Source organism: Amblyomma americanum, chromosome 8, assembly GCF_052857255.1.
Source record: "Amblyomma americanum isolate KBUSLIRL-KWMA chromosome 8, ASM5285725v1, whole genome shotgun sequence".
Lineage (NCBI taxonomy): Eukaryota > Metazoa > Arthropoda > Arachnida > Ixodida > Ixodidae > Amblyomma > Amblyomma americanum.
This window is the reverse complement of record NC_135504.1, coordinates 37,473,645-37,494,311: the sequence shown is the minus strand read 5'-3', so window position 1 is coordinate 37,494,311 and position 20,667 is coordinate 37,473,645. Positions and strand designations below refer to the sequence as shown.

Below are 20,667 nucleotides of genomic sequence, written 5' to 3'. Positions count from 1 at the left end.
GCACTTTTTTTTTCGTCCAGGAGAGATTTGGTTCTGTTGCAGTTCCACTACAGGCTTAAAACTGCGCATTGTTCTAACTTACATTCATTTTAATTAAAAGCGGGCAATAATCAGTATGGGTATACATGCGCTTGTGTACCACGCACTGGCGCTTCTATTTAAGCGCGATACCTCGCCACATTTCATTTACCTCCACACTGGACAAGTGTCATCCTTCCCCTCAGTTTATAAAGTGGCTCAGTTCGCAACTGTTCTTGCAGTCTTGTATCAAGTCTTCAGTCGACTGTTCTCACTCTTCCCTGGTTGCTCTTCTCAAGCAATCTCAAGGTCACGGAGAGATGCTTTGGATGTTTCCAATTACACATCAACGTGGGCGAAATCTGAGATCGGGGGTTTTAGTGTTCGTGCAGTTAGGACGAAGTTTCGTCATTGTAGCTACTGTTTTACCGCCAATTATTAATGAGAAAGCATTAAATGGGTATGTCGCGTCAGCAAAAAGCGTCCGCAAAACGTGTCCGCACGATCCTTTCGTCGTTATATAGAGAGATGTGAAATTGTTTGCGCTAGTATACTATCCGAGTACTTCTTTAAATGGGAGCAATTTGGTTGACGAATTGTAATTAAGATTATCTATATAATTGCTGCGTGTGAAACGGGTTCTGCATGAATGTGTTGATAGCAAAACCTTCGATAAAAATACGAATAATAAACAAAATTCAGGAATAAAAAGAAAAACAAGTTATATAAATATAGTATAAAGAATAAAACTGAAAACAGAACACAATATAAACAAAAATAAAAACAAAGAGAACAGCAACAATTCCAATGATAAAAATTATTGAGAAATGGAGCAAGAAAGAGAAGAAAGGGAAAATATTTTGCATATCCGGTTTTATGGATGCAAGTACAATCCTGTAATTTTTTGGCTTCGAACTTTGCTTCCTTACAGAGATGAGTAAAAGTTTTTAAATGATTCTCTTTGCGCAGTTCGGGTCGGAGCGAGCCGGTCGCGTAAAATAACTGCGCCGCGACTGGGCGAAAACCAGATGCGTGCCATTCCAGAGCCACTGCGCCCCTGGTAAGTCATCTATTTCTCGGACAAATGGCGCCACTTAATCTGTTTTTGGACACAGTTAGCTTAAGCTAAGGACAACGCATGCAGCGAGCTGTGGAAAGAACAATGATGTGTGTAACGTTCAGAGACCGGAAGCAAGCATAGCGGGTGAGGGAACAAACGCGGGTTAAGGACGTCCTAGTCGAAATCAAAAGGAAAATATGGGCGGGGCATGTAACCTGAAAGCAAGATCACCGGTATTCCTTAAGCGAAATAGAGTGGATTCCAAGAGAAGTTAAGCGTAGCAGAGGGGCGGCAGAAGATTACGTATGCGTGTGAGATCATGTTTGCGGGTGTAGGCTGGGCGCAGCTGGCAAAAGACATGGTTAATTATAGACACATGGGGGATGCCTTAGCCCTGCACTGAGCGTAGTCAGGCTGATGACGATGACGATGAGTGGAGCTGGAGGCAAAGAGGCGCGCATAAGCAGATTGGCCTTGTGAAGTGTTTCCAGTGAGCCCCTGTTTTATTCTTGCTAACTGCAATACTTTTGGGGCGTGCAGCAGGGCCGATATTTCTGGTGTTGATGTTCGAAGACGATGACGTCACTTACCGCGTTCGCAATGATGCCTCCAATAAGTTTCAATATGACCTATGACCGTGCATTGGTATGCGAGTTTAAAGACGCGTTGGCGTTGTCGCTGGCGTACGTTGGCTGCTGAAGTGCAGACATTGTATGCACGGTGCATCCGACTGCAACTCTCGCTTCCATTGCACTTGCAGCCACCCGCAGCAGCTCTTCTGCAAACGGCACGATATCCTTCGGGGCAGCCCGAGATGGTGCAGCTTGCCGAGACTACAGATGCAGTGCTAAGACCGGTTTTCACTCCCTACTAAGCTGGCGCTGAAGTGCGCATGCGCAGTGCGCTCACCCGCCAGGCTTAGCGGAGCTAGCGTGGCCAAGCGGAGTGTCGTACCGTAGAGAAACCACGCGGGATTTCCAGTTAGCACAAGATTACCGGCCTCAGGTTCAACAGTGGCGTTTTTTTAGAATTCGCTTATTTTTTTAATTATCAAAAAAATCCTGGAGTCCATAGCTAAGGGCAGTTAAGACTGCTTGACGGGTCTTGGACGAAGTAACAAAGCATCAAGTACATGAAACATAACGCCTCTAGCCAACCAGGTAATTGAAACATGTCATGTACCAACAGCTGAAACCAGATAGCTCAACAATTTGAGTAGATTACGTGTACAAAAACAAAGCACACAGGAAAGGAAGACACTAGACAGGCGCCCAAGAACGTGTTCTACTGAAATAGCTCAACAACAGGTTTCAATCAAACAGCGGTTTTAAAATCCTGAGATAAGATGTAGAGGAAAGGCCCTTAACAACCGAAAAACAGAGGTCACCTTCATACCATAGTTCAAATGCGACGAGTTGCATGACCTGTGTGTCTGAGGTGGTGTGCATCATGTTTTATGAATGTTGAATCCAAAATTCATATTTCCCCGTAAACAAACACAGCAGTAAGAAGTGAAATAATGTCATCTAAACGGTGTATTTTTGACTTCAGAAACATATGATAATGGGTCTGTACACAAAGGGAGCGAATCGCATTTTTTTTGCCATAAACAATGAGGTGGGATTCTGCTTTGTAGTGTTGCACCAGAACAACAAACAATAATGGAGTGCGGATTCTATGAGCGATCGGTAATGTTTTAAGCCAGATGGGTAACACATTTCTATAAAGGGCTTTCAAGTTTCCTCGCCTTATCACTGCTCTTTACACTTTCATACATTGTTGCCACCATCAGTGCCAGGCGTCGTCAAAGTCGACGGATTCCTGTAGAATTCCTTGTCCTCGTACATTGATGCGCGACTCGCAGCCGACAGGTAAAGGTGTCCATCCTGCAATAATCAGGTCGCGTACGTCAAGCGAAATGAAGTCGCTGATGTCTTCCTAGCACTCGCCTCTCCAGCCTGCTCCCTTCTCGCTCCTTTAGGACTGTGGTGAGTGGGAAAGCGGGTGACTCGCGTGGCTGGTGCAACTAATAGAACGGACAAAGGGAACAGAAAGCCACCTGCTCGGAACGCTTGCACGTAAGCGTGAGGCCAGAGCGCGGAAGGCTGAATCGGGTGGAACGGAGCCAAAGCGCGCTCTTAGCGATGCTCTAAAACGAAAAGGAGTAGAAAGGGAGTAATTTGTCCTTTAGCGCCCTCCCTACGCTACAGGACAGCTTGCTTCCTTTTTACTCCAACATAGGGATTATTGTTTTCATAGTGTAGCCGCAAACGCTACGCGTAACGAGATCTCGTTCATGCCAAGATCCAGATCTATGCGCCACCGACATGGAGGCGAAGCGAAGTGGGATTTCGTGGTTCAGCATCTTTAGGAACCGAGAAGCGCTTACCGCCGAGCTAATTATCCCTCCGAGCTAATTAACCCGATGTGCTCTACACCTTCGCAGGGAAGGCGACCTGCGCTTTGGATGTGACAACTTGTCGGAGGCGGCCAGGAACGTGGATCCAGGACCATCCTGGCCGTAGCTCGGAAGCCCCCACTAGCCCGGGTACGTTGGGATTCTTCAGCCTCTCTGATACCACCCTACGTATCGTGAGACCACAATGCAAACATATGGGAAAACGTTGTGAGCCACTCGGAGACTGCGAAGTGGTTGGCGCCTAGGAAGACGCAGAAACGCAGGCCGCCGTAAGGGGATCGTTAGGCATTGTTCGGAAAGTACTAAGCGCGCATCATTGGCTGTGGCCCAGCAAATACGGGAGCAGTGTTTACATGCCATTTGTGTAACCCACGGCGCCATCTATGCCCCTTTAACATGGTCATGATATGTACACCACACACGCACACAACCGGAGGCGATGGAAGCGGCAATGGCTATCCACGCCTTGCTTCAATGGTTTAGATGCCAGCGCCCAAGGACACCGGGCATCAGGGTATGCTGGAACGTGCGCAAGTCATCTAGTCCGTTAACGGAAAGAAACAGTAAACTTGGGCCACAGCTAAGGATAAAGCTCCAACCAGCGAAAGACAGCTTTTGAGCTACTTTAACTGCCTTAAGTACCATCTTGAGTTACTTGGTGAATTCCTGTCTATCAGCAGGTAATGTAAATACGCCTGCACAGGTGCATAAGTAGGTATTGTATGTTCAATGATCCTGTCTGTGGAATCCACCGCGGTGGATCAGAGGTTATGGTGCTCGGCGCCTCACCCAAAATACACGTGTTCGAGTGTGGCGGTTGCGGACGTGTGTACTGTGCGATGTCAGTGCACGTAAAAAATCCTAGGCGTTCGAATTTATCCGGAGCCCTCCACTACGGCATCCTTCATAGCCTCGATCGCACTTGGACGTTAAACTCCTTATGCCATAAACCGTGGTTTTCAACTGGATTTGTAGAGACCAAAATACGGATTTATGTCGGATTTAGGACTGGAAGGCTTGTGGCCATTCATAGCTGACATGGAATAAGGGTTGGTGTTTTTAGGGGTATAGGTCTTTTGCGGTTTGTGTCGGACCAGGTATTGTGAATCTATAAAACAATAATATCTATAATATTATAAACTAGGCCTGTGTCTCACGGCCTTGAGTTCTGCAGCCAGACGCCAGAACCGTTGACTCATCATGGCGGGCCATCAATCACTACTGACCTGCATCACAATTTCGACAACAACATTTCAGTGAAAGGGAAGTTGAAAAACAGTCGTGATTTAAGATATTCCATCACTTTTAGCATATGTTTGGCGGAATGGCCTGCTAGCAGCCACAATTTTTTCTTTTTAGATTTTGTATCTGGACATCAGAAGGAATGATGAATTGGCCTGTTAGCAGCAGCATTTTTTAATAAGATATTCTGTCTGAATATAGTAGGAATGATCAATTGTAATTTGGTTCATTTATTCGTCTTAATTGTATTGAGAGGTAGAAGCTCTGAGGAAGCTATTCTTCGTCTTCACTGTCTTCAGAGGTAGAACCTATAAATTTCTTACCTGTCTTTACATGCTTGCTTTACAAGCTGGCGTGCTGAGCGCGGCTGCTTTGACGTCGTTGTGTTCACGTGATGCTAGCACCTGTTTTCCTTATTTGTCCAAATATAGCGTACGTATATACGTGCAGTATATCTCTCGTTCCTCATTCTTCCCCACTCTAGAATTGAGTTCCCAAAATATTGTGCTCGTGGAGATTGTTAAAAAAATCTGCTCTTAATACGACATTATGATATGAGATTATGTGAAAATGAGAGCTTGGCTCTCTCATTTTCGCACTAAATGAGGAAACTTTTGAGTCACCGTCAGGAGTGTCATAGATGGCCAAACAAAAAAATACAAGACGCTTAATTTTCTCCTTAACATTATAGATCCTTCCCGCGCCTTTGCGCCCACTTATGCGAAGAGGCTGATTCGCATTTGTTTCATTTTTACATTGTCAGCGACGCTATTTGCTAGCTAATGGACGCTGCTCACGACCCTAAACGCCAGCGCTTCGATCCCACTTGAGCTGCCAGTTTGGAACTGCGGGGTGAGTAACAGGTGTACAAGAATTAAAATAAGTAGCAGGCGAGTTATGGGCGGCGGTTAGCTGTGCTTAGAGGTGCGATAAAAATGTTGAAAATGTTTATAATGCACTGAAAAAATCGCTCGATGGGAGTCATGGTAACTACATTTCCAGATAGGCTTTCTTTTCTAAGTACGCAAGTGAACGGGGTCATGACGCATGTGGCGCCGCGGTTTCGGATGAGGATAGCATCATGTCTCTCTGGAGTGCATTTATCGGTCGTGGCATCATAGAAACGATTCTAAGTGTGGAAATGTTTCTTTTTTCGCACGTGAAACGCTAGTACTGTCTCACTTGGGAACATAATGTATTACTGTAGTTCTGGTAGACCTTACGTAGCCTGTTCCTCATTTTGGACGAATGTTTACCCCCCATGCCGTTGTGTTTACCTTAATGTCCACGCCGATGTCTACGGCGCTCAGTATCGCCAAGAGTACCGAGTGTCGATATCACCAGCAGTCAGGAAACCATAAACCATTAGAACATCAAATGTCATTTTTGTGTCTGCCAGCTCTGACATCGGCGCTCATGCATCGCTTCGTTCGGCCGAACTCTCGTGCTGTGTGACGAAGTTGGCTGACGTAACAATCTCCTTGTTCTGCCGCTGCAGGGAAGCTTCCTCCTGCTGGTCGATGGCATAACGCTGGAGCCGTGTTTCCGTCGCCAGAGTAGTCCTCATGCTGCTCAGCCGTGCTGCTTCGGATGACTGGCTGCTGCAACATTTCGCCGGCATAAACTCTGAAAGTGTGAGCCCTCATGTCTTTTCGTCCAATTCAAACAGCATCCAGTGTCGTGTCCTGATTGGAGGAATCGAACTGCTGGCTACTTTAACGGTTCCAGAGGGTATAAAAATCGAACCGCGCTGAGCGGGAGGTCAGACGTCTTCCCGGGTCATCGCCGCGATCCTCTCTTCTAGCCGTTATAGTCTCGGCCCGTGTGCCGACTATTTAACTGCCCTTTGACCGCTTCATCGCTCCAGCGCAGCTGTGGGGGCTAGTTCAGGTGCACGAGTCCCAACAGTGTTAGTATTGTGAGCATGTGTTGTCTTTTTCTTCCCTGTGTTGTCTTCATTGCGATGCAGATTTTTCTGTCATACACCAACTCGCCCCACAGGACGTCATTCTAAAGTGACAGCGCACGTCTGTGTGACGCATTCTGTGCAGCTCGCGTACGTCAAGCTGATTGAAACGATTTCCACCACTGTTTGAAGGGCGTGCTTGTCTTACTCCTATACTAAAAGCACAGATCGTAGCTTGGAGAGTAACGTCGGGTGTGCTCTGAATGCGCATTCAACATTGGCGCTGCGTGGCGCGGAGATTCGAGCCGTTATATTTTGACAAGGTGAAGTCCACTGCAGCAGTCAGGCGGCGCTGCAAAAACTTCAGTTTCGGTTTCTGTTGGCTTTTTTTGTTGCTACCATGGCTTATATGCACTACAATAAACTGTGATTTAAAATAAAATAAGAAATAAAAGCAACTTGTTCATTCAGCGGGAAACGGGCCATAGTTTTGCGCATGTGAAGCGAGTTCACTAATTACTACGCTGCGCAGCGCGCGCGAAGTGGTTAGTGATCCTAGCAGAAATTACCCTTTTTTGCCTAAATTTTGGTACACAGGTGGCATAGACGTTTGACACACTCTATCTTCTAGTTCACTCTAACAAAACCTATGAGGGCGTTGCATCATGCAGCTTTTTTTTCTCTAGGAAGGTACTACTGTCTAGTGGCTTATTAGTCTTAGCTAGCTGCAACTGCCTTCTGCAAATTAGTATATTTGCAGCCTGGTTATTTAGGTCTGGCAACTCAGAAACGAATTGTGCGCTCTTGTTCGGAAGCTTCTCGAGAACTTCCATTCGAGAATAACGTCCTGAGGGGCGAGTTGGTGCACGATGAAATAAACGGCGGCGCAACAAGGACACTATATTCTCATTTTGCACGAATGGTGGCGCCGCACAGCGGTGTCCACCGGAACCTGCACCGGATGAGGGGATATCGCCACGACAACGACGAAGAGCGGTCGAGCGTTACTTCGCGTGCGTTGTGGCTTTCGTTTCTAACATGTTCTGTTTGCACGCGGCAATCTTGCGGACGAAATGGACGTTTGTAAGGTTCACTAGCGTGCTTGGAATGAACAAATAATACTGCAGTGGCCGCAATTCTGCGTCTCCTGCATTTCAGGTCGTGCTCTGTAGAGCGAAAGGAGTCATCTGCACACGATTGTTTCATGCGAGCGGCTGAAGCGAAAAGCAATGATAAATTTCAGCTTAGCATTCCAGTAATATAGCCAGTGGAGGAATGCTGCGGGCAATCTCCTCCACTTGAGTGTGTACAGCATGCATGCGATCATTTTTCAGTTCCCCCGTGCTTTACGATGTTGAGGTATGGACGTATGCTACTACTCTTGCCTTTGATAGCTAACTGATAGTTTCATTAGGACTACTTTCTTCGCAGAGCGTAACTTTTGCTACTTCCTTGAGCGTAGCTTTCGCATCGCAGCGGCTTAAAGACTTTCAGACGATCCTTCGGGCACAGGTCGTTCTGCCTTTGAGCCGATTGGGTGGGAGTACTTGCATGCGTCCAGTCTTGGCGGCTCCTGCCAAGGTGTAACGTTAAGATACCGGAAGCGGGCAGAGTGGGTGAGAGAACAGACGTGGGTTAATCACATCCTAGTCGAAATCACGAGGAAGAAATCGGCTTGTGAGGGTGCAGCCAGGCTGCTGCTGATGATGATTCTTTTTTTGTGCGTGTCAAACTGCAGGCGGACTGCTGCTGTGTCTTGTCAGGCTCGCACATTCCTCGCCGCAGAAGCGCGGGGCTCCTCCTATAAAAGTAGGGAGCCCCGGTGAACGCCGGGAATGCCTTCATCGCGTGGGTGTCAGCCACGACGCCGACGAGCCCACCTGCGTCGCCCTGGCAGCATGGCTCGAGCGGCGAACAAGTTATATGCCAGTGAGTAGGATCGCCGTGTCAGACTATAACAGTCTATAGACTAGCTAAATATATTTATGTAAGGGAGATTCCTTCGCCTCTTTTCTCGCTGGCATCTTCAAGCTCGCGCAACCCCGTTTCTCGCTCTTATCTTCACACCCACTCTACTTAACACGGCTTAAGCTGTCGCGACGCCCTGCTTCTACTGTCTGCAGCTGGCACGAAGCTCCTCCGAGGTTACCAGAACTTCTCTCAATGGCTGCAGCTGGCGTGACGCACCTCCGATTTTCCCCGAGTTATTCCGAGGTTTCATCTGGAGATATGACGGCTGTTTCGCTGGCGAGGCACCTAGGGGTAGCGAACTAATACATTTCACGCGAGTTTGATCACGCGAGATCTCGTCCCGCCCAGGACTGCTGCCAGCAGATGCCTTGGTAGAATTTTTTGCATGTTAGCACCTTTTTGAAAACAAGCAAACGTTTTAACTAACTCTGACATTTTAAACATACTTCGAGGTCTTCAACAAAACAATTCAATAAGTCAACAACACCGTGTCTGGCTCATGATGACCCTAGGTACTTATGTGGCAAAAATACAACAAAAAAATTTCTTTGCTTTCTTTTGCTATCGAACACGAAATAAATGCCGATACACAGGATAAAAGCCAATTGCAACCGCTCCAGAAATGCAATGTCTCCACCGATTCGGCTCCAGGCTGGTGACGGGATGCCGCCTCTTATCACTGCTCTTCTTGAGGAAGCTGCCATAGAAGACCGTGTATAACGTTTCCTTTCGAAAGATACTCGGATTCTGCCAGAAGATAGTGAGCGCTTACGCTTCGCTTAACTCAAGAGTGATTTCAATCAAACGTAAGAAACCTGCTGTCGTTTGTGTATGCTCTGGTCTGTGACACAGCCGACAAATTATGGTCTTTGCAGAGCAACCAGCCATCTTCGGACGTGCTACTTCATTGCCGGCCAGTTTGCGGTTGGGGAAGTGGTATCCGGCGGTGCCTTCTGCTGAAATGCATGGGTGAGTTGCCAACTGTTTTAGCTCTGAAGTCGTGAGGACGATCGCTCTTCAATAAATTATTTACGTTGTTTTTGTTGTTTTTTATCAGGTCATCCAGCGCCAGCAGCCAGCTGTCCACGGGTACGTATAAAGCTTTTTTTTTACAACGTGCAACGCAAACATCAGCGTACAACCCTGCGTACGTTTTGGTATGTAGGGCCTGTACACTAACCAAGCCTCAGAGATTGGTGGATTAAGGTTTAGCGTAATCACAGTTTTCCTGTGAAAGCGACCACTATCGGCAAATACCCTTGTTTTATACTTCTCTCCTTACGTAGCTTATATAAACACTTTAGCCTTCAGGTCTTTTAAACCATATTTGTACTTCTCTGATACGTGGTAATTTGTCGTTATAGACCGGCCTCAAGTAGCCCTCAGTGCCGCTTGGAAGCGCTATGCTGGAGGCTCCAGATAGGTTATTCACAGAGGCTCCAGAAAGAGTATTCATAGAAGCTCTAGAAAACAGTTCATAGAGGCTCCAGATAGGTTATTCATACAGGCTCCAGAAATGCTATTCATAGAGGCTCCAGAAATCACATTCATAGAGGCTCCAGAAAGTTATTCATAGAGGCTCCAGATGGGTTATTTATAGAGGCTCCAGAAAGGGTATTCATAGAAGCTCTAGAAAACAGTTCATAGAGGCTCCAGATAGGTTATTCATAGAGGCTTCAGAAATGTTATTCATAGAGGCTACAGAAATCTCATTCATAGAGGCTCCACAAAGTTATTCATACAGGCTCCTGATAGGTTATTCATAGAGGCTCCAGATAGGTTATTCTTGTGCAGGTCATGTGTCGCTGAAGCCGGTCGTGTGGAACACCTGCGTCGCGTGCGCGCGCACCTACCATTCCGTCCCACGGCAGCGGCGAGCCATTGCGCTCCTGAGGTAAGCGCAAATTGGTGTGAGAGATTTGTCGGGTTTACCGGCCTCAGTCATGCATGTGCACGATGTGCGAAAAGTAGTAATCAAAGACGAGCCATGAGGCAGCGACGGACAGAATGCAAAACAAATAATGCTTTTTTTAATCGCAAAATCTCCTGACGCTGGCAAATCGCTGCGCGGGACGGTGATGATCATTTGCGGAAACCTGTGAGTCGTCTTCTCTGCAAGGCTTGTTTTCTAACCAAAAGGTCTTAAACCCAGACGACACTCACACACATTCTTCGAACCAATGAGAGCTCCTGGTGTTTGTAGTAGTAGGGGTTTATTTTTATTTTTTCAATGTTAAGGAAAAGAATGTTGCCCCCCGCGGCAATTGCTACCTGATATCTTAAGCATCCAAGCTGCAATAACCCGGAGGTGATAGGGAAAGGATAGCCAAAAAAAGTACAGAGGAAAGCCAAAGCAAGAAAGGACAGGGGAGAGCTTTGCACGCTCTTTACAAAGTACAAAAATAAATGAAGTTCCAACTGCTCCCGAACTCTGCCTGCAGCAGAGTTTAGGCATGGAAAGGGGGGAGAGACCGTCCTTTGTCACAGTGCTGTGGGGTGCTCCTTGTTCTGGCAAGGAGTACAGGGGGAGAAGGGCAGGTTATGTGTGGAATTTGTAGGGACGGTCACTGGCCTCGTCATCACAGCGGAGGTGGGAGAAATGGCAGGAATCTGATCGCGGTGAAATGAAAAACCTTCAGCGGGATGAGCACTTAGGCTCCGCCTTAAGGGAATGACGCGATAGCGCAGTGGATTAGGCTTTCCTATTCTGAGCAGTTTGGCACCATTGAAGGCATTTCTCATTCTTTGAATTGTTTTAGTTAATTCCTCAATTGCGCGCTATAAATTGTCTTAATGAGCATTTTGACAAGCTTTGAGCCCTTTCTTTCAATTTTTTCATTAAATTAATTGCAATAGTTCTATTAACTCGTCATCACTTATCACACACCAATCAATCATCAATCACTGAAACCACAAATTTGAAACAAATTTCCATGGTACGATTTTTATTACGCAGCCCCAATTATTTCCGACATGCGGTGCCGATTACCACGCCGACGGCTTTTCGACTGAACGACTTGTATATGCTATCCCGCAAAACCTATTCAGGAGAAATTAAGCTCCGCCTCGACGTGATGACGTTTATAGGCCCCTTCAGCGGACCGGAGACCTCTTTGCGTATCCCCCCGCAGACAAGGAGTCTGTTCTTTCTTTGCCATTACATAACTCATACAGTAGATTAAAATTCAATAGCATTATAGATATATGTCCATCACTGGCTGACCTCAATGTCTTGGCAGCATTCCCGACAACATTCGCACCAAAATTATGAGCAACCGTTCACCGCACAGCGTTCCGGCTGGTGTCATAGCATTTCTTTTTGCATATAGCTTGCATGTTTTAGTCAGATTAAAGGCGAGCTTGCAACAGGGGTTCGAACCGATGACGTATGCACCTTCAATTGTATGCCTTCCCAGACTTTACCTCTTCCCTCAAGGCGCGATTGAGGTGTCCGCCACGATGTCTATGTGAGGCAGTTACTGCGCCATGTCCTTCCCCAGAAACCAATTTTCGTATTCAAAATGTGAAGCAACCGTTAGTCGTACAACCTTGCGGGTAGTGTCATACGATTTCTCTCGTTCCATATAGCATCCGCTTCTTAGTCAGGTTGGAGGCCAGCTCGCCATAGGTGTTCGAAAACTGTGTACGAGTGTTTCACTCGGGCCTTTGTAGGTTGAGTGTTTGTGGAATTAGAGTTCGGAGGCGTGTCTTCATTTCTGAGTGTGCAACCAGCGTCGAGATCTAAAGCTCGCGATAACACACTGATGCTTTCGCATTCACAGCACGTAAGCACCCTCAAGTGTCTCAAGAATTGCTGTTAAAAACGCTATATTTCAATTAAATTCAATCCTTAAAGTTACTCCGAAAACAAGGAACAGCTTTGCCTATCTTATTTCGCATCATCATTATCATCATCATCAACATGGCTACACCCACTGCAGGGCAAAGGCCTCTTCTACATCTCACCAAGTAACCCTGTCCTGTTCCAGCCGCAGGCACCGTATCCCCGCAAACTTCTTAATCTTATCAGCCTACCTGCTCTTCGTAACAGACTTGAAGAGACGCGGTTTATTTAAAAGCAGTCATCTGCCATAGCGCTGTGTAATCGACCACATCTATAGGGCGGTATTTTTTTTTTAACCCGTAATAAACGTGCCTTCCGGCTGATTTAATGAAAAGGCATGCTCTTCACCTTCGTAGCCAACTTGCCCTTCTACTGCGGAGTGAAAGCCACTGACACGGAAATCCTGGCCACACTCCCAAAGCGTTCGGCCCACTCAGTGCAGGTTAGTACAGTTCAGTGCGCTTGATACATCTGTCATGCCCTGCCTCCTCCCATACCTGCATGTAACACCCGTGCATGTAACAATTTGGCAAATCTTTGTAAAGACCGCACCGGGTCATTCTAGAACGCCGCACGTTTAAAACGCACATTGCTGTCGAAAGTGGTGCATTTTAATTGAACTCAAGCCATAAAGTTTCCCAAAAAAGAAGGAAAAGCTTTGCTTATTTTATGACGGGGAAAACAGCAGTATGTGGCCAGACTGCGACTCTAATTGAAAGCAAACCCCCTGCTACCTGTTGTTACCTGTTGAGTGACACACCGCGTCGTCACAAATATGCACAGCTGATCATCATAAAAAAACCGTAGCGGTAAATTTGCACATTGGACGCAGTGGCAGCTGCTATTAAGGCTGCCCTACCGAAAAACAGAACAGGAAATTTTCTGTTCTCATAGACTTTCCTATAGTGTTTTAGGCCATGACTATGGAAGAACTTTTCGTAACGACAGGACTTTGTGTAGTATTGAGCAGTCTCCTGTCATAACGACAGAGCCGGTTCTGTCTCAACACCCAACTTCGCAATGCTACAGAAAAATCAGTCGTAAAAACAGGCGACAAAAATGTGTTGTATTTTGGCACCGGCTCTGTCATATATCTTATAGCTAAATTCTGAGGGAATCGAGGCAGATAAGAAACGTAGCCGCAAGCGAAAACTCGAGTCACATCCGCGGATTGGAAAAGAAGCACAGGATAAAACTGGCAATGAGGCACAGCTGTCGATGCGCTTGAAGCCATGGAGCACTGATCACGAGGTACCACAGAGATTGTAATCAACGCATTCGTGCCGATCTGCTGTCAGAGCAACAGTGCACAGAAATGTGCGCAAACATTCAGCCTGCATGCACGCGGTGCACACGTGCGCATAATGCCATCTGAAGTGCTTAATAAATCAGGCAATGTAGAAATCAAGAGAAACTAAGTTCCAAGATGCAAACAAAGAACTGCGCTAACGAGTCCATATCTCGTTTGAGCAGTTCTTTCTTCGCATCTATAATGGACCAACTGGCCTGACAAGTTCTACTTAACTGCGTTCGACGATAGGCTATGAACAAAAAGTTCCAGCTAGGGTCGGTACTCCACCCCTTAACTAACTTACAGCGCTAGCAAAAGTGGAGACCACCTCAGCCGAAATGAAAGAAGCGCGTTAATCGTGTTATTGTTCTTGATCATTTGATATATAAGAAGCGTGGGACTGAAGTGAAGCATAGATTCGTATTCGTGGCATTTCTCAACTTCTTCATACCAAAGAAAACGAAGGTAGGGCGTGTATATTTTTCATGTGTGTATCCTAGGAGGATGAATGTTCTAAATTGTTTTTCAATATTACATAGAGCGAAAGCTGGTGCCATCTTCTATGAGAATTTCTTAAAAGCATTTTTTTTTACTCTGCACCACTCAGCCACTTTTGCGTCCGTCTAAGGATACGCAGCCCCAGCGTCCCAGTGCCGCGCAGTTGGCGCCATAATATTCATATGCGTGCTCACACAAGGTTTTCCGGATTTCAGATCAACGCTAATGGCGAACATAAGATCGGGCGCCCGGTGAGGGCTAATAGCTTTACAGCGCAAGGGTGGGCATTAGGCATAGTGAACTGTGTATGGCCTACAGATGCTGCCGTCAAGTCTTCCACATGCACTGAGTAACTTTAAGACTTCGATATGACAAACTTCATTTTATAACTAAAAATGTCTTTCATGCCATGTTTAGTTCAAATAAGGTCGTTTTTCTTGGTGTGTTTTCATCCTGGTCGTTTATTTCTCACCGCACGTCGTTTGTTGGATTTCTTCTCATGTGTGGTGAAAAAAATCCGAACATATATAATGCGACACAACCCTAACTCACCAACAAGTTTCCTTAACCACGGCCACAGAAATATTGACTTGCACTTTTCGGGAACTAACCGCCATCTCGTATGTCTGACTGCAGAAAACAGCCCTGTCTACCGTCAGGCTCATCAAGCAACAACCACACCCCACGGACGTAAGTGAATAAACCCAGCAATTGGAAGAACTCCTCGCCTTCAGGGCGGAGTTTTCTGGCACGGCATACAGGATGCATGTCCAACATTCTTCGATAAAAATTTTGCCTATTGCAAAGTTTTAAGGCACTGTTATGGAAGTATTGAAGGTACTGATCCATTCTTCCTGTGCGTAGCAAAATCTTTCTTTCCATCGCTCGCATCTAGCATTTCGGACTGCGTGGAAACCAATGGGCAACGCTTTTGACAAAAACAAAAACCTTGATAGCAAAAAACAAATGCAAGCCTGTCGACGGGAGACCTGCAGATATATTGTTATTGCGAAATCTTGCAATATATGAAAAATTGCGTTCGTAAACCCATTCCTGTTCAAAATAATGCTTTGTTCCGGAATTCTCGGGTATGATACGCGTTCTTTCTTTGTGCTGAAGGAGCGAGCACCGTGACGGAAAGGAGGAGGAAACCGCTGCGAAAGGTGCAGCCACGGCCACCGCAGCGCCGAAGTGCGTTCATCACGTGGGTGTCTGGGAAGGCGCCGACGCCTGCGACTTCCCTGGGCCGCCCGTCCACCGGGGATAAAGGAGGGGAAAGCAGCAGCTGTCGCCGGTGAGGGAAGCTGCCTTCAGGGCGGCACAGGCATTTGGCAACCGTAGTGTTTCAGCCGTTTTAATGCGAATGCAAGTCTGGAAAAAAGGCTATGTCCTGTGTTTCTTGTCCACAAAATTTGTCCTCTCGGTTACGTCGTTCTGTGAAGATTAATGTGCAAAGGTTTCATTGGTTTAGAGAGTATGTGATGAGATCTTCCTGCGCGAGAAATCTGGTTGATGGGTTGTAATCAGTTATTTATTTAAACATTAAAATTGCACTCGGACGTCACAATAGCCACGAACGTCGACATGACATCTCGACGTCACAACAGCCATGGACGTCGACATAACAGCTGGACGTCACCCGATGATGTCATGGTACGCGTACTGGCATCATGGAAAAACCCGCGTTAGAAATCAAAATAAAGAATTAAAAAAGCAAATTACTGCAATAAAATAAATAATAACAGGACAAAGCTTCAATGAAATGGGGGGTGAGAAGAGGAAAAGGACAGGCTTTCTCATTTGCAGACTTAAGGACAATCTTGTTATTGAAACCATCATTGAGAATGAATAAGCACAAAAAAAGTCCCGCACAGCTACTACTGATAGGAAAAAGCAGCAATGTGAATTGTGAACGTGCTAACCGCTCATGTGGTATTAGCTTAAAGAGTAAATTCTCTCGCGAACGCCAGCGTTTATCTTGCATCGTCTTAAGACGCGTGACTGGTGTCCAAGCATCGGATCTAACTGCAGCTCCAACCGGGTTATTCCGAGTTTTTGGCTCGTCGTGATCGTGGTATACCGTCAGTGTCCCTGTCCCAAGGTGCGGGCCTTCCCGAACTGAACCGTTGCTGGTGCCGCATGGGCAAGTACCGTGCCTTCATGCCTAAAATGCTTGGCTGGTGTTGCAGTGCCCAGATATTACACTTCTATAGCAACGAATTTATGCTTCAGGGGCTCTAACATTCAGCAATTTGGTTGCAGTAGGTAACGTATCCCCATATTTGGGATTCATGAAGCAAGTGCGTTATAGATGCATTGGTTTGAAAAGGCCAAATATTGCGAGCCCCAAATTGGCGAGTGATTCCACTCTGCAGCGGCTAACCTTTTCAACATGAGAAGATCTCCTGGGCATATGTGCTTTCGGTGCATTTTCAGCCCGCTTAGGCTCAAGGGTAGACGCAAATTTGGAATCCATTCCGGCTCTCGGGTTGAAGGGGCGTCTGCTGGCTCGTACGCTGTAATGCATTTCCTTTTAGAGCGAAAAGCTCCACTCCTCTCGTGCTGAGCTTGAAGGTCATCTCGCTCTCAGATTCGACCTCTAACGGGAGGCGTGCCACAGGTGCTAATTCGCGCATGTCAGGTGCTGCTGATCTTCTGCATCATCGCCACAGCTGATTGCTTGGCAGTAACGTCCGCCGATGCGCTGGTTGCTGCTGGACCATTCCTCCTCGCCAGTTGTGGCATGTGATGTGTCACGTGATTCGCTCTTACGCTTGGCAGTCACGTCCGCCGTTGTGCCGACCGCCGCTCTGGACGCTCGCTCTTGCACGTGTGGCACGTGATGCATCACGTGATTTGTTCTCGATGAAACAATTTGCTCTCGCTGAAGTCTTCAAACAGTAAAGATAAACCAAAGATAAACATTGCCTAAAAATGCTTAACAGAGCTTTCGCTCTGTATATCCTGGCTCAGATGAGTTGAGTCACAGCCACTCTGTTTCTTCCAGGAAAGATTTGGTTCTGTTGCAGTTCCACTACAGGCTGGAGACTGCGCATTGTTCTAACATTCATTTTAATTAAAAGCGGGAAATAATGAGTAAGGGTATACATCCGCTCGTGTACCACGCACCTTTGCAGAGCTGGCGTTTCTATTTGGACGCGATACCTCGCCACATTTAATTTACCTCCCAACTGGACAAGTGGCATCCTTCCCCTCAGTTTCTACAGCGGCTGAGTTCGCAGCTGTTCTTGCAGTTTAATATCAAGTCTTCAGTCGACTGCTGTCACTCTTCCCAGGTTGCTCTTCCCAAGCAACCTCAAGGTCACAGAGAGATGCTTCGGATGCTTCCAACAGATCAACGTGGGCGAAATCTGAGATCGGGAGTTTTGGTGCTCGCGCACTAAGGACGGAGATTCATCATTGTAGCCGCTGTTATACCGCCAATTATTAATGAGAAAGCATCAAATGGGTATGTCGCATCAGGAAAAAGCGTCCGCAAAATGTGTCCGCAAATTCTGTCCGCACAATCCTGTCGTCCTATATAGAGAGATGTGAAAAATTTTGTGTTAGTATACTGTGTGAGTTTTTCTTAAAATGGCAGAAATTTGGTTGACGAGTTGTAATTAAGGTGATTTATATAATTGCTCCGCGTGAAGCGGGTTTTTTGTGAATGTGTTGATAGCAAAAACTTCGCTAAAATACATATAAACAAAATAATATTCAAGAATAAAAATAAAAAACAAGTTATGTAAAAATAATATAAAGAATAAAATTATAAACATAATACAATATAAATCAAAATAAAAACAAAAATAACACCAAATAAAACAGCAACAATACAAACGATGATAAAAATGAATGAGAAATGGAGCAAGAAAGAGAGGAAAGCGAAAGGCTTTTGTATTTCCGCTCTTAAGCAGGCAAGAACAATCCTGTAATTTGTTGGCTTCTTCGAACTTTGCTTTCTTACAGAGATGTGTAAAACTTTTTCCAATGACTCCCTTTGCGCAGTTCAGTCGGAGCGAGAGCCGGTCATGTGAAATAACTGCGTCGCGCGACTGCACGAACTGCAGATGCGCGCCATTCCAGAACTACTGCGCATATGGTAAGTCATCTATTTCTCGGACAAATGGTGTCACTTAATCTGTTTTTGGCATAGTTAGCCTAACTTAAGGACAACGCATGCAGCGAGCTGTGGAAAGAGCATTGCAATGATAAGTGTAACCGGAAGAGGGCATAGCGGGTGAGGGAACGAACACGGGTTAATGCCATCCTAGTCGAAATCAAGAGGAAGAAGTGGGCATAGCATGTAATGCGAAGGCAAGATAACTGGTATTCCCTAAGGGTAACGGAGTGGATTCCAAGAGAAGGCAAGCGTAGCACGCTGTGGCAGGTTAGGTGGGTTGATGAGATCAAGTTTGCGGGTGTAGGCTGGGCGCAGCTGGCAAAAGACAAGGTTAATTGGAGAGACATGGGAGAGGCCTCTGCCCTGCACTAAGCGTAGTCAGGCTGATGACGATGACGATGAGTGGAGCTGGAGGCGAAGAGGCGCGCATGAGCAGATTGCCCTTGTTAAGTGTTTCCAGTGAGCCCCTGTTTTATCCTTGTTAATCACAATACTACGTGCAGCAGGGTCGATATTGCTGGTGTTGATGTGTGGAGACAATGACGTTACTTACCACGTTCGCACTGATGCCTCCAATAAGTTTCAATATGACCTATGTCCGTGCACTTGGTATGCGAGTTTACCGACGCGTTGGCATTTTCGCTGGCGTACTTTGGCTGCTGAAGTGCAGAGCTTGTATGCACGGTGCATCTGACTGCAACTCTCGCTTACCTTGCACTTGCAGCCACCAGCAGCTCCTCTTGAAGCGGCACGAGCTCCTTCGGGCAGCCCGAGATGGTACAGCTTGCCGAGACCACAGGTGCAGTGCCAAGACCGGTTTTCACTCCCTACTAAGCGGGCGCTGAAGTGCGCATGCGCAGTGCGCTCACCCGCCAGGCTTAGCGGAGCTAGCGTGGCCAAGTGGAGTGTCGTACCGTAGAGAAACCACGCGGGATGTCCAGTTAGCGCAAGATTACCGGCCTCAGGTTCAACAGTGGCGTTTTTTAGAATTCGCTTATTTTTCGAATTATCAAAAAAATCCTGAAGCCAACAGCTAAAGGCAGGCAAGACTGCTTGACGGGGCTCTGGACGAAGTAACACAGCATCAAGCACATGAAGCATAACGCCTCTAGCCAGCCAGGTAATTGAAACAAATGTCATGTACCAAAAGCTGAAACAAGATAGCGCAAGAACATGTTTCAATCAGAGAACACTTTTAAAATCCTGAGATAAGTTGTAGAGGAAATGCAGTTAATTGATAACAACCGAAACAACATGAAGGTCACCTGCATACCATAGTTCAAATTAGACGAGTTGCATGACCTGCGTGTCTGAGGTTCTGTGCATCATGTTTTATGAATGTTGAATGTAAAAATCATATTTTCTAGTAAACATGCACAACAGCACGAAGTGAAAACATGTCTTCTAAAGGATTTATTTTTTACTTATGATAATGCGTCTGTAGAAAAAGGGCGCGAGTAAAGTTTTTTTTTACAATAAACAATGAGGTGAGATTCTGCTTTATCACATTACACCAGACTAACAAACAATACTAGAGTGCGGATTCTATGAGCGGGCATTAAAGTAATGTTTTAAACTAGGTGAGTAAAATGTTTCTATGTAGTATTAAGGGCTTTCAAGTTTCCCTGCCTTATCACTGCTCTTATCACTTTCATGCATTTTTGCCACCATCAGTGCCAAGCATCGTCAAATCTACATTCATGCACGACTCGCAGCCGACAGGTACAGGTGTCCATCCTGCAATAATCAGGTTGCGTACGTTAAGCGAAATCAAGTCGTTGATGTCTTCCTAGCACTCCCCTCTCCAGCCTGCTCCCTTCTCGCTCCTTTAGGACTGTGGTGAGTGGGAAAACGGGCGACTCGCGTGACTGGTGCAACTAATAGAACGGACAAGGGGAAAAGAAAGCCACCTGCTCGGAACGCTTGCACGTAAGCGTGAGGCCAGAGCGCGGAAGGCTGAATCGGGTGGAACGGAGCCAAAGCGCGCTCTTAGCGGTACTCTAAAACGAAAAGGAGTAGAAAGGGAGTAATCTGTCCTTTAGCACCCTCCCTAAGCTACAGGACAGCTTGCTGCCTTTTTACTCCCACATAGGCATAATTGTTTTTATAGTGTAGCCGCAAACGCTATGCGTAACGAGATCTCGTTCATGCCAAGATCCAGATCTATGCGCCACCGACATGGAGGCGAAGCGAAGTGGGATTTCATGGTTCAGCATCTTAAGGAACCGAGCGGCGCCTTACCGCCAGCACCCCCCCCCCCCCCCACCCGACACACGACACATGGTTGGTCCC

General features: G+C 46.5%; 1 protein-coding gene and 1 long non-coding RNA gene across 2 annotated transcripts in view; both read left to right on the top strand.

Moving 5' to 3' along the window:
- Positions 1–20,667, top strand: part of LOC144101385 (ribosomal L1 domain-containing protein 1-like) — a 486,157-nt gene that overhangs the window by 335,024 nt on the left and 130,466 nt on the right. The window lies entirely within an intron of this gene.
- LOC144100776 (uncharacterized) lies at positions 8,390–9,755 on the top strand. The gene is made up of 3 exons (XR_013307843.1): positions 8,390–8,574; positions 9,492–9,585; positions 9,674–9,755. It is a non-coding gene; the product is annotated as an uncharacterized LOC144100776 (long non-coding RNA).